This window comes from Pongo abelii, chromosome 10 (genome assembly GCF_028885655.2).
Source record: "Pongo abelii isolate AG06213 chromosome 10, NHGRI_mPonAbe1-v2.0_pri, whole genome shotgun sequence".
NCBI classification, from domain to species: Eukaryota; Metazoa; Chordata; class Mammalia; order Primates; family Hominidae; genus Pongo; species Pongo abelii.
This window is the reverse complement of record NC_071995.2, coordinates 24,888,394-24,904,323: the sequence shown is the minus strand read 5'-3', so window position 1 is coordinate 24,904,323 and position 15,930 is coordinate 24,888,394. Positions and strand designations below refer to the sequence as shown.

At 34.6% G+C, this 15,930-nt stretch overlaps 1 protein-coding gene across 17 annotated transcripts in view; it reads left to right on the top strand.

The window, feature by feature from the left end:
• The window catches only part of SOX5 (SRY-box transcription factor 5), a 1,035,411-nt gene that overhangs the window by 911,883 nt on the left and 107,598 nt on the right, over window positions 1–15,930 (top strand). The window lies entirely within an intron of this gene.

Genomic DNA, 15,930 nt, shown 5'->3' with positions numbered 1-15,930 from the left:
AAGGCAAACTTATGTCATAAGATCGATTGGAAAGTATGGAAGAAGAAAAATATTTAGTAAAACAAGCTAAGATAAAACATTTTGCTTCAAACTCTACAATAGATCCATATTTTCCATAAGGACTTAAAAAGTGCTGATTTTGAAATGTCATGTGGAATAGGATGCTGCATTAATTTGGATACAGGTTTAGCTGCTGTAAAAGGCCAAAATAATACTAGCTTAAACATGATAAAAGAATATTTTTCACTTGTGTAATAATCTAAGCATTCCTTATATGGTAACTCCATGACATCCAGTCTCAGGCTTGCTCTCTTATTGATTATACTGCTTTCCACAAATTGTAGCTTACATCTTATGGTCTTAGATATCTTATCCAGCTGCCATTTCCACATTCCAACAATGAAAAGAGAAAAGTCAGGTGAGAAAGAACTACAGCAAGTTTTCAGACAGTACTATTTCCCTAATAATTGATTTTGGCTCTATTTTCAGAGTATACTTAAACATTTCTTAAACCTGTCTTATATGGTCAGCTCATAATACCCTTCATATTCTTTTCTAATATATTAAAGGTAGCACTTTCTGATTGCAGAAACCTCAAACAATGGAGAGTTGTAGAAAACAAACTAAAAGTTACCTGCCTTCGCTCACACACTCCTATAATCCCACTACCCAGATGTAACTACCATTAATTTTATACACGTTTTTCCAGAGCTAGGTATACCTGTAAATATGAATCCATTATATATATTTATTTTAAAATATTTAGATATAGATAGGTAATATGTAGCAAAATAGCCTGTGTATTGTAATATGCATAATATGATACATATACTATGTATATTTACGATACGTACTGTATATCATATAATATACCTGAGGATATGTGCTACATAGACTACAAACTACTTACATGTATGAAAAATACATTATGGATATCTTCTTCCTCCATACTTTCAGATGTAAATTATTCTGTATTTCCTTACGATGGATACATCGTATTTTATTTGGTTTCCCCACTAATGGACATTTTAAGTATTTCTACAGCATTTACAGTTTCAAACCATGCTACAATGAATATTTTTGTATGCACATATTGCCCCAAATGAATTTTTCATGTAACCAGTTCCATTTCTAGTATGTGATATTTTACTTTAGTTTCTTTCTGAACATTTTGCACCTGAGAGTTTGCATCTAAATTCTAATGCTCTCTGAGTTTGTTAATGGAGAATTTAAAACTTTCAAAATGGAGTGGCCCAAGTTATCTATGAATTAGCATTCATAAGACTTAAAATCGGAAACTAATTGTCTGGCTTTAATGAATTCTATCAGAAAAAAAAAAAAAAAAAAACCAATGAAACAAGGGGTCAGAAGACCTTAGTAGTCACAGTCCCATTTCATATTATTCTGTGCCCTTGGGCAAGTCATCTTCCTCTCCGTGTTTTATCTTTTTCATCTTTCAGGCAGCCACAGTAATGTCTGCTCTACATACTTTATAAGGAGATTGTAAAATGTAAATGAGATGAGTATATGCATTTCTAAAGAAGTCAAGTTATTGTGTAAATGTAAAATATCATTATTATTCATTAAATATATACTCCTGTTTTGAAACTATTAAATACGTCATAATGAAGTGGATGTCAAGAATTTTTCTATTCTAGGTCACTATGCCTCTGACCATTCAAGACATTTATATTATGTGTTTTTTTCATATTCATTCATGTTAATGACAACATTTATTAACTTCTAGAGGTTTAACATTTATTATTTTAGTAGGAATCTCTAGGCCAGCCATCATTCTAAATGTGTATCTCATAGGCTTACCGTTAGAGTGATTTAGGAAGCTTCCTGTTCTCACCTGTGAACTTCAGACCCTGGATACACTCAGGAGGTATATGATGTCTGCCAAAAGCCCTGATAAGAGAGAAAGGTGCAATGGCTATAAAGGGAGTCAACAAATTAAATAGTTGCTAAGCCTTAATATTAAAAGTGGGAAATGAAAGAGAAATTGCATTTAATTTGGTCTTAAGCGGCTGTGTGAGTGCCTCTCTTCCAAATTCGTACTTTCTAATACTTGAAACATTTTGGATGAATTTTCTCCGGACCATTCATTTCTTCATAAGACACAGAGGCAAAATGTAGACATAGTATTCTAAGATAGAGCTGGATATAGAAGCAGTTCCATAATTCATGATTCTTGTTAAGCAGCTTAAAATGAGTTATTGTGCAATACCTCAAATGATGCCTTAGCAGTCAGGCGGGAATACAGAAGGAAAAGGAGACATATTTGATTCATTGTCACCTTTTCAGGGATACTCAGATTTCTTAGATAATTAATCCAAGAAGTTTTATTGATAATCACATTCTCCAATTTACGGGCAAGGAGATGAAGAGCAAAGTATTTTTTATATGCAGAAAGGTCTTCCCATTCTGAGAGGTGTTTCTTAAAGAGTTCATAAATTAATCTCTTTCTAAACTAGCCAACTAGGTAACTATTAAATTAAATAGGATAAAGTTTTCATTTGCTATGCTACATTAAGAAGTCATAAAAATATATTTTATTTAAAAAAATCTCTTATTGAAAATAGCTGTGACAAAGCAGTTAAGAACTAACAATTACCTTATAATATCTTATTTTAAAATATCTATATAGTCAAACAAGAGCTAATTTATTTTACTCTCTCGAATAAAATGTATATGAAATATTCCCATTCATTACTTACCATTCTATGAAACTTAACACAAAATATTAGCATTTCTCATAAAAAGTTTCAAATGTTGAAGTCATACTATTCTAGCAAATCTAAAAAGACTGTACAGATCTTCCACATTTAGAAACTCCTTCACCTTTACTTGTGTATAGCAAATCACTTGTTCTTGGTTGCTCAAGATGCTGTAGGAGAGTTGTTATAAATGTAACTACTTATAATGAGGAAAAAAGTATAGCTGAACTTATTGCCATAAGGAAACAAATTTCATCTTGGTTGGATTTAAGAAAGTATAAAATGATATGAAACAATCACAATGAAGAATGATTTTGTTTTTATTATATGTTTATATGTAACATCTTATTTTCTAGTGGATACAATGACCAAGTGCAGGTGCTTTAATGAAATCATAATAAAAGATTCTTGTTGATGAACAGAAATCATTTTAAGACTTTGGAAGTGCATATTACTTAATTTTCATACCAAGAGGGTAAGAATTGTTTATAAAATCAAAATTTACAAGAGATAAATTATGGAATATTAGAATTATTGCTTTATGAAAATATGTTAAAAGAGATTATTTTATTCTTTAACTACCTTCTCTGGGTCCTGATTTCCTCCTACCCCTAAATTCTAGGCCTCTCTGTCCCATTTCATTATCTATTCTTCCTTTTAACATTTGCAACTCAACATAGTATTTGTTTGAATTAAACCGTGCACAAAAAACTAATTTGTTACTTATTTGTATAATTATTGTCTTATAATATGTTTGTTCTACTAAACCTTAAGCTTTTGATATGCCAAGGGTTGTCTCTTGTATTTGATATTTGTTAACTTCTTAAATGAATTCTTCCTTCATTTATTCAGTCAATAAACATTTTAATAGGCTTAAGTGTGTCAGGCATTGTGCTAGGGACTAGGGATTTAAAGATGAGTAAGACGTAATTCCTCCCTTTAGGATGCTCTTAGTCTAGTTGGGGAGAATGGGATTGCTATGGTCTGAATGTTTATTTTCCCCCAAAATTCATATGCTGAAATCCTCACCTTCAAGTTAATAGGAGGTGATTAGGTCATGAGGGCAAAGTCCTTGTAAGAGTGGCCCCAGAGAGCTGCCTTGCTCCGTCTACAGTGTGAGGACACAGAAAGAATGCACCATTTATTCATCAAAAAATGGGCCTTCATCAGGCACAGAATTTGCTGGTGCCCTTATTTTGGGCTTCCCAGCCTCCAGAACTGTGAGAAACAAATGTTTGTTTTTTATAAGCTACCCAGTTTATGGTATTTTGTTGTATCAGCCTGAACAGACAAAATAAGTATATAAGCAGTGGTAATACACAGATATGCATCACATTTTCAGAGAAGTCTTTGGAAAAAGAATTACTTTAAATCCAAGAGTGTTGAAGTATCAGGAAAGGATTCTTAGTGTGAGGGGTCTCAAGTCAACCTAAAGGATAAAGGTAGCTATACAATCGAAGAAGTGATTGGGCTGAAGGGATACAGACAGACTATTCCAAGCAGAAAAAAAAAAAAAAAAAAAGCCTAAAGAGCAGAAAGCAAGAGATAAAATAGGGTGGACATGGACCTATAAACAGTTAAGTGTTAAGAATAATGTATATGGTAGGAAGTGACAAGTGAGTAGTACTTTGAGGACATGAGACCAATTCAGGGAAATATGTTTAGGCGTATGCTACAAGAGCCAGAAAACCATGAAAGGGCTGAAGCCTAGGATTGAGATCATACTGGTATCCATCCATCCATCTATCTGTACATTCATACCTCCATCCATCCATATTCATTCATCCATCCATATATCCATATCAAGGCATGCTTCTCTTGTTCACTGTTATATTTTCAGCCCCTAACACATAGTATATAATTAAGAAATACTTACTATACTTCAAATACAAGGAATGAATACTACAGATTGCCTGTATTGAATGCTATTGGAAACTAGATAGAGAATGAATTTCGTTAGCAGAGGACTAGAGCCTGGGAGACTGATTGAGAAGCTCTTATAATAGAAAGAAATGTAGACCTAGGAGTTTAAAGGAAAAGATCTTCATGATTTATTGGCCATGGAGGGTGAAGGGGATGGAGAAATCAAGATTACTTTCATATTTGTAGTCTGGGTGACTGAGTGTCACTAAGTGATACAAGAACACCAGGAGTAGAAGCAGCTTTTGGAAGAAAGAAGATAAATTACATTTTTTACATGTGAAGATGGAGCTTACTGTGGGACAGCTAGGGAGAATTGCTCAAAAAAAAAAAAAAAAAAAAAACAGTAGAAGAGGTCTAGGCTACAGTCACTGATTTGGAATATATTAGTTTGTGTATGGTGGCCGAACCACGAGATTGGATAAGATCATTCAGATAAAGTGAATAGAAGGAGAAGAGCCAAGTGCCAAGGATTAGACCCCAATATTTAAGGAAGGGATGGATGAAGGAAGGTGGAACAGCCTATTGCAGGAACAGATAATAAAGTCGGCATGAACAAGGTATAAGGAGAACCAGGACAGCTGTTTTAAGAAAAGCCAAGAGAATGTTTAGATATAATTAGAGAAGAAGAAAATCATTAACAGAGGCAGCTGTTGCAGATATATGTTCATTAAAATTTGGCAATTCAGAGGTCATTAGTAAATTTATAAAGCATTTCCCCAAAAATATATGGATTGAGAACTAAAGTGTAGGAGAAGGATTTAAGATTATCACTCGTTTTTAACAATTTAGATGAGAGAAAATAGATGATGGTTTTAGAAGGGGTTTTATATTCTAGATAGTTCATTTTTTTTAGGACAGGAGGTAATTGTGCATATGTTTAAGGACATAATTATGTACAAATTTCTGATGTTGGTATTTGAGGTCATCGATAGACCGTAATCAGCCTTCTAAATATTTTTTGCTACTAGATGAAATGGGTTCAACTACAGGCTAGTTCTTGAATTTTGCTTGCTCATTTCTTTGATCCTGTTGTACCTCTTACTTTGGGGCTCATTTTTTAATTGAGCATCTACTCTATGCCAGGCATTTCAGCTCACAGGCTTCTCGCATCTTTTCTACTTCGTATTTTATATTCAAGGCCTAACTCAATCTCAGCCCCTCCTCTGATTCTTTCCCCAGCGATCCAACTTGTATAAATTTCCTTTCTCTGGTAATTACTGCCTATATTCATTTGACTCCAATTGTGTAGTTTTGATTCATTTCACTTTCCATATTTATATGTCTTATTTTCACAACCGAAAGTGTTTTGAAGGCAAGGATTGTACCTTTTAGTGCTTTGTGTTCTCCACATAGTAAGAGTTTGATACATGTTAATTGAATGCAAATTAGTTGAATATGTTATGAAAATTGAAGTATACATTTGCATAATGCTTTAAAAGTAGTCTGTGTGTTCTACAATAATGTTTTCCTTATTAAAATAGTAAGAACTCTAGTAATGATTAACCTTGGGATAATCCTGGGCAGTTTAAAAAATTGTATAGAATGGAAATAATAATTTCTACCCTAATGAGTTGTTTTGAAGATTAAAAGCAATTTTATACATTTACATATGTGTATATATGTGTAGATGTATATGTAAGATATTTTCAACACAGTGCCAAAAGTCAACAAATAATAGCTTCCCACATTTCCAATCAGTGGGAGAACAAGTAATTATTTAAAAACGATGTGGGAATAATTAAATATTTGGGGAAACAGTATTTCTTAAGTCATATACCAAAATAAAACATCAAACACTGACAAAAAAATTCTCATATATTTTCTTTTCTCTTTTACTTCATCAAATCAGTTATCAAGTCTATCTCCCAAAGCTAGTCTCTGCTCTCCTTCATTGATTTATCTGCAATAGTTTTTAACATATCTATCTGCAGTCTCTCCTTCTTCCAATCGTTCTATGCCATGCCACAAAACTGATATATCTGGAACACAAGTACTAACAAAAAATATTATTTTCCTGCTTAAAACCTTTCAGTGACTTAACGTTGTCTTCAAAGGAAAACATAAGGCTCTTCAAGATATGAGCTCTATTTGCTTCTTTAGCTGAATAGTTCCCCATTCATTCCGTAATGAAAATATCCCTGGATGTAGGCATAAATATAGTTGTTCTTGTTAGCCCTATGAATGGCAGGGGGCTCCCCCAAGCCGAAGGCACCCACCAATTTCTCTGTCAGCCCATGACATGAAAGAAAGCAACATGAGATGAAAGAAAGCAGTTTTCTTCCAAAGTTCCATCTACAGTGTCCTTACTAACTTCATTTTGTCTTAGACTTCTACAAGGCCTCCTCCACCTGGAAATGAGAGTGGTAAGAACAGGGTGAGAACTCAGTACCAATCTGAGAAGGTTTTTAACAGGAGCAATGCTCGTTGCACTGAAAGGTGCATGCTTACTGTTGACCCTCTAACATTTATAATACATGGAAAGGAGGTGGTGAAATGGTCCCGAAGTATAATTTGCTATTGATAGTGGCCATCTTTTAAGAGACACCTCAGTAAATACAATTCCTTGACTGTCGAGTCTCTTTCAGCTTGAGTTCTTTCTTTCAGGTTTCCAGAATAACTTTTACACTCTTCTACTTTGCTTATTGTATATTTGGATTAGTTTACATGGTGAATCCTCCTCACTTGATTAAGACTGGGACAGGGGTTGTATGTGTGTATGTCAGAGAGGGGTGAATTTTCATATTTCCCAGCACCTACAGAAGGCAATCTGGTATTTGTCAAGGAGGCAAAACAAAAACAAACAAAAAAACATGTAAGGCCAATAAAGGAATGAGTCTCCACATTTCAGTGAAGATAATGCCATAAAACTGTCCAAAACTTTTGTATTAGTTCAGTAGATGAAAGAGTGTGTGTTGTTGAGTCTTGTTAAAACCACATCTGCATTTCACATTTTTCTTCATCCTAAATATGAAAAATTGTTGTTGGAAAAATTGTTTTTCTTAGGCTGTGTTATATAATATAGAGATGAATTCTTCATCGTATGACTGGAGATAATTAATATCTAAATATGCACAACTATAATAATGATGCAATTGAATGCTTTTAAAGAGTTAATATAAGCTGTACCATTTGTGTCAGTAGACACTGTAAGCTATGTTGTATTCTGAAAACAATAGAATAACATGCCTCAGTATACTTTTTAGCTTTTTGAAAAATTTTAGTTTTGAGCTAGAATTTCCATGCTTGGTCTTGAAATAAGAAGCAAATTAATTTTGGAAAGGCTTAGGGAAAAATTTTTCAAATGGTTAAAACCTAGGGAAGAGTAGAAGAAATTACTTTTAACTAGTTGAAAGTCAATTTGAATAACTTACACATGGTTGAACTTTAAAAGTCAAAGTTTTCCATTATCTGATTTTTTTACTAAGTATGAACCTCATGAGGTATTTACAAAATAAATCTGTTGTAATATTTTTTTGGTACAGTTAATTGAGGAATGGCGCAAATAGATGACAGTATTTACTTGAATAAAAACTCTTTTTTTTTTTTTTACAGCAGCTTCTGTATTTTTCCTTTGCCATTAAAAATGACCCCTGACCTTGTTTGTGAAGCTTTGTAGATTCTGTGTCCACTGTAGAACACTGACACATCCATGTAATATATTTTGAATTTTTTAAATTGAGAGTTAAATGGCTGCATTGGAAATTTTCACAGGTATTTTATTTGTATTCACTTTGTTGTAACTAGGAGCATACTTCAACCAAAGTAATCTTGGCTTGAAAAAATGGTAACAAGGTAGAGACATGCTTTAAGTTAATTGTGTTTATGTGTTGGGTGAACATCATTGAAATAGCGTAGCGCTATTAGACACAATCCTTTTGAAATTAGTCGACATATTGGTTATATTTGTATATTTGAAACTATATATGATTAAAGATATATAATAACTGTAGTAGTCTTTTAAATTCCTGCTGCCAGTCTTTTGTTTTCCCCAATTCACTTAGACACCAAATATATTGACATATGGCTGTATATGGCAAACATATTACATGAGTTTGTTATGGCTGCTATAACAAAATACCACAGACTGAGTGGCTCGCACAACAGAAACTTATTTTTTCACAGCTCTGTATGCTATATAGCTGAGATCAGAGTGTCAGCAGGTTGTTTCTTCTGATACCTCTCTTTGCAGCCTGTAGATGACCACCTTCTCTCTATGTTCACACCTGGTCATACCAGACTCTATTTTGTTTGTGTCCTAATCTGTTCTGCCTATAAGAACACCAGACATATTTGGTTAAGTCACCAGGCTTATGACTTAATTTTATCTTAAATTAGCTCTTTAAAGGCTCTATTTTTAAATATAGTCACACTCTGGAGTATTAGTAGTAACAACTTGAACGTACCAATTTGTAGGCAGACATAATTCATAACACATATAAAAATTATTTAGCTTATATAAACTTTCACATAAAGGAATACCTCATTTTATTGTGCTTTGCTTTAGTGTGTTTCACGCAGATTGCATTTTTTACAAAGCAATTCTGCATAGAGCAAGTCTGTCAGCACCACTTTTCCAACAGCATGTGCTCACTTCATGTCTCTTTGTCATATTTTGATAATTTTTTCAATATTTCAAACTTGATTATTATTGTATGTTATGGTGATCTGTGATCAGTGATCTTTGATATTATAGTTGCAATTGTTTTGGGATGCCATAAACTGCACGCACATAAGATGGGAAAGTTAAAAAATGTGTGTGTTCTGACTGCTTCACCAACTGGTCATTCTCATCTCTTCCTTCCTCTCCTTGGGCCTCCCTGTTTCCTGAAACACAACCGTATTGAAATTAGGCCAATTAATAACCCAACAATGGCTTCTGAGTGATCAAGTGAAAAGAAGAGTCCCACATCCGTCACTTTAAATAAGAAGCTAGAAATGATTGAGCTTGGTGAAGAAGGTGTGTCAAAAGTTGGTGTAGGCTGAAAGCTAGGCCTCTTGCACCAGACAGACAAGTGGTGAATGCAAAGGAAAAGTTCTGGAAGGAAATTAAAAGTGCTATGCCAGTGAACGCACAAATAATAAGAAAGTGAAACAGCCTTGTTGTTGAGTTGCAGGAAGTTTGAGTAGTTGAGATAGAAGATCAAACCAGCCGCAACATTCCCTTAAGCCAAAGCCTAATCCAGAGGAAGGACCTATAACTGTCTTCAATTCTGTGAAGGCTGAGAGAGATGAGAAAGCTGCAGAAGAAAAGTTTGGTGTTGGGGAGGTTGGTTCAGGAAGCCATCTACCTACATAAAAGTGCAAGATGAAACAGCAAGTGCTGATGTAGAAGCTGTAGCAAGTTATCTAGAAGATTTGTCTAAGATCATTGATGCAAAAGTGGCTACATTAACCAACAGTTTGCAGTGTAGATAAAACAGCTTTTTACTGGAAGAAGATGCCATCCAGAATTTTCATAGCTAGAGAGGACAAGTCAGTGTCTGGCTTCAAAGGACAAACTGACTCCTAGGAGCTACTGCAGCTGGTGAATTAAGTTGAAACCAAAGCTCATTTACTATTTTGAAAATCTTAGTTTTTTTTTTTTAAGAATTAAGCTAAATCTACCTTGCCTGTGCTCTATAAATGGAACAGCAAAAGCCTGGATGACAGCACATCTATTTATAGTGTGATTTATTGAATATTTTAAGCTCACTAGTGAGACCCACAGCTCAGAAAAAAGATTTCTTTCAAAACATTACTGCTCATTGACAGTTGCACCCGGTCACCCAAGAACTCTGAAAGTGGTGTACAAGGAGATGGATGTTGTTTTCATGCCTGCTAGCACAACATTTGTTCTACAGCCAACGAGTCAAGGAGTAATTTTGACTTTCAAGCCCTATTATTTCAGAAATACATTTCATAACCTTGTCACTGCCACAGTGATTCCTCTGATGGATCTGAAAAAAAAGTAATTATTGAAAACCTTCTAGAAAAGATTTACAATTATAAATGCTATTAAGAACATTAATGATTGATGGGAGGGAGGAGGTCAAAATACACCAACCTTAACAGGATTTTGAAAGAATTTGGTTTTACCCCTCTTGGATGACTTTGAGGGGTTCAAGACATCAGTAGAGGAAATAATTGCACATGTGGTGGAAATAACAGTAGAACTAGAATTAGAAATGGAGCTTGAGGATGTGACTAAATTGCTAACATCTCATGGTAACACTTGAATGGATGAGGTGTTTCTTCTTATGAACGAGCAAAGAAAATGGTTTCTTGAAATGAATTCTACTCCTGGTGAAGATTATGTGAGCATTATTGAAATGACAACAAAGGATTGAGAACATTCAATAAACTTAGTTGATGAAGCAGTGGCAGGGTTTGATGGAACTTCAAAGCTGAAAGAAGTTCTGCTGTAGATAAGTGCTATCAATTAGCATCACATGCTACAGAGAGATCTTTTGTGAAAGGAAGAGTCAATCAATGCTGCAGACTTCATTGTTGTCTTATTTGAAGAAATTCCCACCAGGCACGGTGGCTCATGCCTATAATCCCAGCACTTTGGGAGGCCAAGGCGGGTGGATTGCTTGAGCCCAGGAGTTCAAGTCCAGCCTGGTCCATATTACAAAAGCTTGCCTTTACAAAAAATTAGTTGGTTGGAGTGGTGTGGGCATGTGGTCCCAGCTACCCAAGAGACTGAGATGAGAGGATTGCCTGAGCCTGAGAGGTCAAGGCTGCAATGAGTAATGTTTGCGCCACTGCACTCCACCATGGGTGACATAGCCAGACTCTGTCTCAAGAAAAAAAAAAAAGAGAAAAGAAAAGGAAGGGAATTCCCATTCCCACAGCCACCCTAACCTTCAACAGCCACCATCGTGATCAGTCAGCAGCCATCAACATCAAGGCAAGACCTTTAACCAGCAAAAAGATTACAACTCACTGAAGGCTCAGATGATAGCATTTTTTAGCAATAAAGTATTTTTTATTAAGGTATGTATATTTTTTAGACGTAATGCTATTGTACACTTAATAGACTATAGTTTTGTCTAAACATGACTTATATGTACTGTGAAACAAAGTGTGCATAACTTGCTTTATTGTGATACTTGCTTTATTGTGGTAGTTGGATTCAAACTTAAAATATCTCCAAGGTATTCCTGTGTATACATACATTTACACACATACAATATGGCATTAGTAAAACATAATAGCTATTTACATATATATGCATATCCAAAGGAAAGATAATGTTAATTTCATTAATACACATTCATTAATTTAGGAAATAAAAAGATTATAACATATGCATATTTTTAAATTTTATGGAATAATCTGTACTGTAAGTAATGAGCTTTAAATGTACATATAATTTGATATTAATAATTAGATGCTAGTAATGCAAAAGTGTCCCAAACATCTGCAGGTATTTTGCTAAATTTAGGAGTTAAACAAATTTAGGAATACGTCTTTGTCTCTAGGATGGAGAACCAGGTGATCTTTAACACTTCCTACTACTTAACCTCTTTAATGATGCTTCTTAAAACTTCATTTCTTGTCCATTACCTTTTCATATCCAGATCTCAAGATTGGAGTATTAACAATTTCCCATCTCCTTGTCTTCAATCTCTTTTCCCTCTACTTTATTCTATCACCTGTTATTTAAACTGTTTTTTCTCTACATTCCTTTAGCATGTCATACTCCTGCTTTGATGCATTTCACCGTACCCGAAAGGTCTCTCCTCCCCTCCACCTGCACATATTCAAGGCCAAGCTCACTCTTATTTTCATCTTTAACTATTCTCTTAAGCTTGAAGCCTGGATTAGTTCTCCCTTACCTCCTATAGTACCTACTGATGATGGTCAACATTATTCAAATAAGCACTTAATTAGAAAAGATAGAAATGCAGTAAATACAGACCAAGTTTTGTTTTGTCTCACACAGCAGCTAGCAGAATTCTGTTCATGATAAATGTTAAAGTGCTTATGAATTGATTAATTTACAACAGGGAAAATAAATAATATAAAATGAATTTTCACTGTGAAGAGTACCGCAGCCGCTACAATTTTGCTTTTGTTAGTTTTGAGATTATGTATCCTAAGTTAGGAATACAAATGAATTATGTGGTTTTAAGCATTTAAATTGTCAATTCTAATAGTCATACTATAATAGTATTTACAATTTTAACTAGTTTGCGTGAATTTAGCTTTTAAATATCTAAATGTCCTATTATAAAATTGGATAGTGTTTTGAAGATTAAATACTAAAAATATGAAATGATAAAGCGCCATCATGTAATATTGGTTGTCCCTTCTCTCTCCTGTATCATAGGTTTTTGCTCTATTTACTGAATCTTTCTCATTAGCATACGAGCGTGGTATAATTTTTCTACATATGTACCTTCTTATAAAGTTTGCTTGATCACACAACTTTCACTAGCTACTGTAAAACACCTCAGTGTAGTTGTCTGTTCTAGCACTTCTCAAACTCTAATATGCATACAAATAATCTAGGGCTCTTGTTAAAATTTAAATTCTGATTCAGATGCCACATGTTTCGTACTTCAATAAATTAGCCTAAAACTGTTGTGCCTTAAAACAACAAACATTTATTTGGACACAGCCATGCTGGGTACCTCTGGCTCCGGATCTTTCCCACTGTAGTCCAGGTATTGGCCTGGATTGCAGTCATCTCTAGGCTTGGCCTGGGGAGAATCTGTTCCAAGCTCCCTTCATTAACGGTTGGCATGCCTCATTTCTTTGTTTGCTATTGGCCAAAAACATCTGTCTTTTGCTATATGAGTCTTTCCATAGAGCAGCTCACAACCTAGCAGCTTGCTCCAACAGAGGGTGTGGGCAACCAAGACAGCCAAAATACTTTTGTAACTTAATCTCACAAGTAAAATAGCATTACTTTAGCCATATTCTGTGCATTAGAAGGCAATTACCAGATCCAGGACACACTGAAAGGGAGGTGATTACATGCGACATAAATACCAGGGAGTGGGAGTCATTGGAGGTTCTGTCTTAGGGGCTGTCTGCACAGTAGCTTTAGGGTGGGTTCTAAAAATATGCATTTCCTAGAAACTCCTAGGTGATGCTAATGCTCCTCATCTGAATCTTGCATTGAAAAGCGAGGGTCTACACTTCCTGCCTCCAGTTCCTTTCTTTCAATCATCCTTTGTTGATCACACTCTTTCTGATTAGGCCTTCTCAACCTCCACTCCACTGAAACCGCCATTGTTGCAGTTGCCAGTGACCTCCACATTATTAAATCCAGCACTTAAAAAAATTATCACTGTCTGGAAGTCTTTCTTTACTTGGCTTCTGGAACACCAAATTTACATTTCTTCTCAGTCTCTTCCACTAGTTACCTATCTCCCTGAGTATAAATGTTAGTACATCCCACAGTCCAAATTTTTGGACCTCTTTTTTTAATCTGCGGTTAACTCCTAAGTGGTCTTATCAAGGCTTACAGCTTAAATTCCAGATACATGCCAACCATTCTCAAGTATATGTCTCCTATGAGGGCTTTTCCCCTAAAATTTTAACATGTTTATCAAGTGTCTAATAAATACCTCAACTTGGATATCTAATCATAATTTCAAACTTAAAATATCTAAAACAGAACTCTTCGTTGCTTCCCCCCAACAACACCCTTTAGGCCCCACCTGGCAGTCTTGCCTCTGATCTGTGTTTACAAACCCAGTATATATACTACCACATGTCAATCAGTTGTTTTAGTGAAAAACCTGGAAGTCATCCTTGAGTATTCTCTTACTCTCATATATAACAGTCATTAGGTTTTACCAGTTATACCATTTAAATATCTCTGGAGTCCCTGCCTCACTCTCCATCCCCATGTCACCATCCTAGTCTGACCATTATTTTATACAGATTTCTGCATCTGTTCACTAGTTGATTACAGCTCTCAACCTCCCACCCAAGTGATTTTACTCAACCCATCTGTTTTCCACATTCATGATTTCCTTTACCTTATAGGATAAAGTTTAGATCATTTAATATTTACAGAAATCATACATAATCTGGCATCTTACTCCCTCCCCAGTCCCATTGATCTCACTTCCCTACCTGCTCTCTGTACTTCAGCGATACAGGGGCTGGGCTATAACTAACATTTCCATTTGATTCTTCATGAAAATTGTTTCCCTGCCTGAAACATTCTTTCTTCCCTTCTTTGTCTAGCTAACTATAATTTAATTCAAGTTTCAGCTTAAACATCACCTTTTCCTGGAGGCTGTCTTTGACATATTAGACTAGGTTTGGGACAACCACAGTGCAGTCAGTCCATAGCATTATCTACTTCGCTGTCTTAACTGCCATTATATATTATACTCATCATTTAATTATCTTTTTCTCCCATTAAACTGTAAGCTTTTGGAAGGCCAGATCCAGAGAGGTAGATCTAGGTATTTTGAAGCCTAAAAAATAACCTGGGAGACTCTTTAGTATAAAAATGCAAAAATTTTATATGCTCAGACACACGCACAAACACACACACTTAGGTACAAAAGTGAATATTCATTTATAACAAGAAATCACAACAAATTACAACAACTGATATATATAAAAACATATGACAAATATAAAAATATACAGTGAACATACTGCAAGAGGCCAGTTTCAAAAGCCCAAAGTTTAGGCTTCGTTAAATTCCCAGTAAATTCACATCTGCATATTAATCTTTTCCAAAGCTTTACGTCTAGCGCCAAGAGGAGTGCTTTTAATACATAGCAGGTACTCAATAAATGTTTTTGAATGGCTATATTAACTGAGTTATTTTAAGTTATATTTTTCATGCGTGCAATATTCAACACATTTTTTATAAATTAGATTTCTACAAAATGTTTTATGCATTACAAAATTGTTCTATTTTTAGTTATTTGCTATGGTCATGTGTCAGATGACAAATAATGTACATTACTTATATTTCTTAGAAATTCATTGGGCCCTATGCAACAGGTCTATTGTACCTCTTTACTAATTAAGAACCCCCTTGATTTGCATCAAAAATAAGCAGAAAAACCTTCTCTACGTGCTTCTCTATGTTTGTGTGTGTGCCTATGTTTTTACAGGTCATATAATAATAAAACTTCAGGATTAATTTTGAATTACTGTGCTTTTTTAATAGATAAAAAACTTCAGGGGAAGGGATCTATTTTCCATTTTCATTACAATATAGTTTTGTAAACATTTATCACTGGATAATAAAGATGTCAATATTTCATATAACTTGAAAAACACATAAAATGTTTTCTTCATTGTTAGTTTGTCCATCTTATTT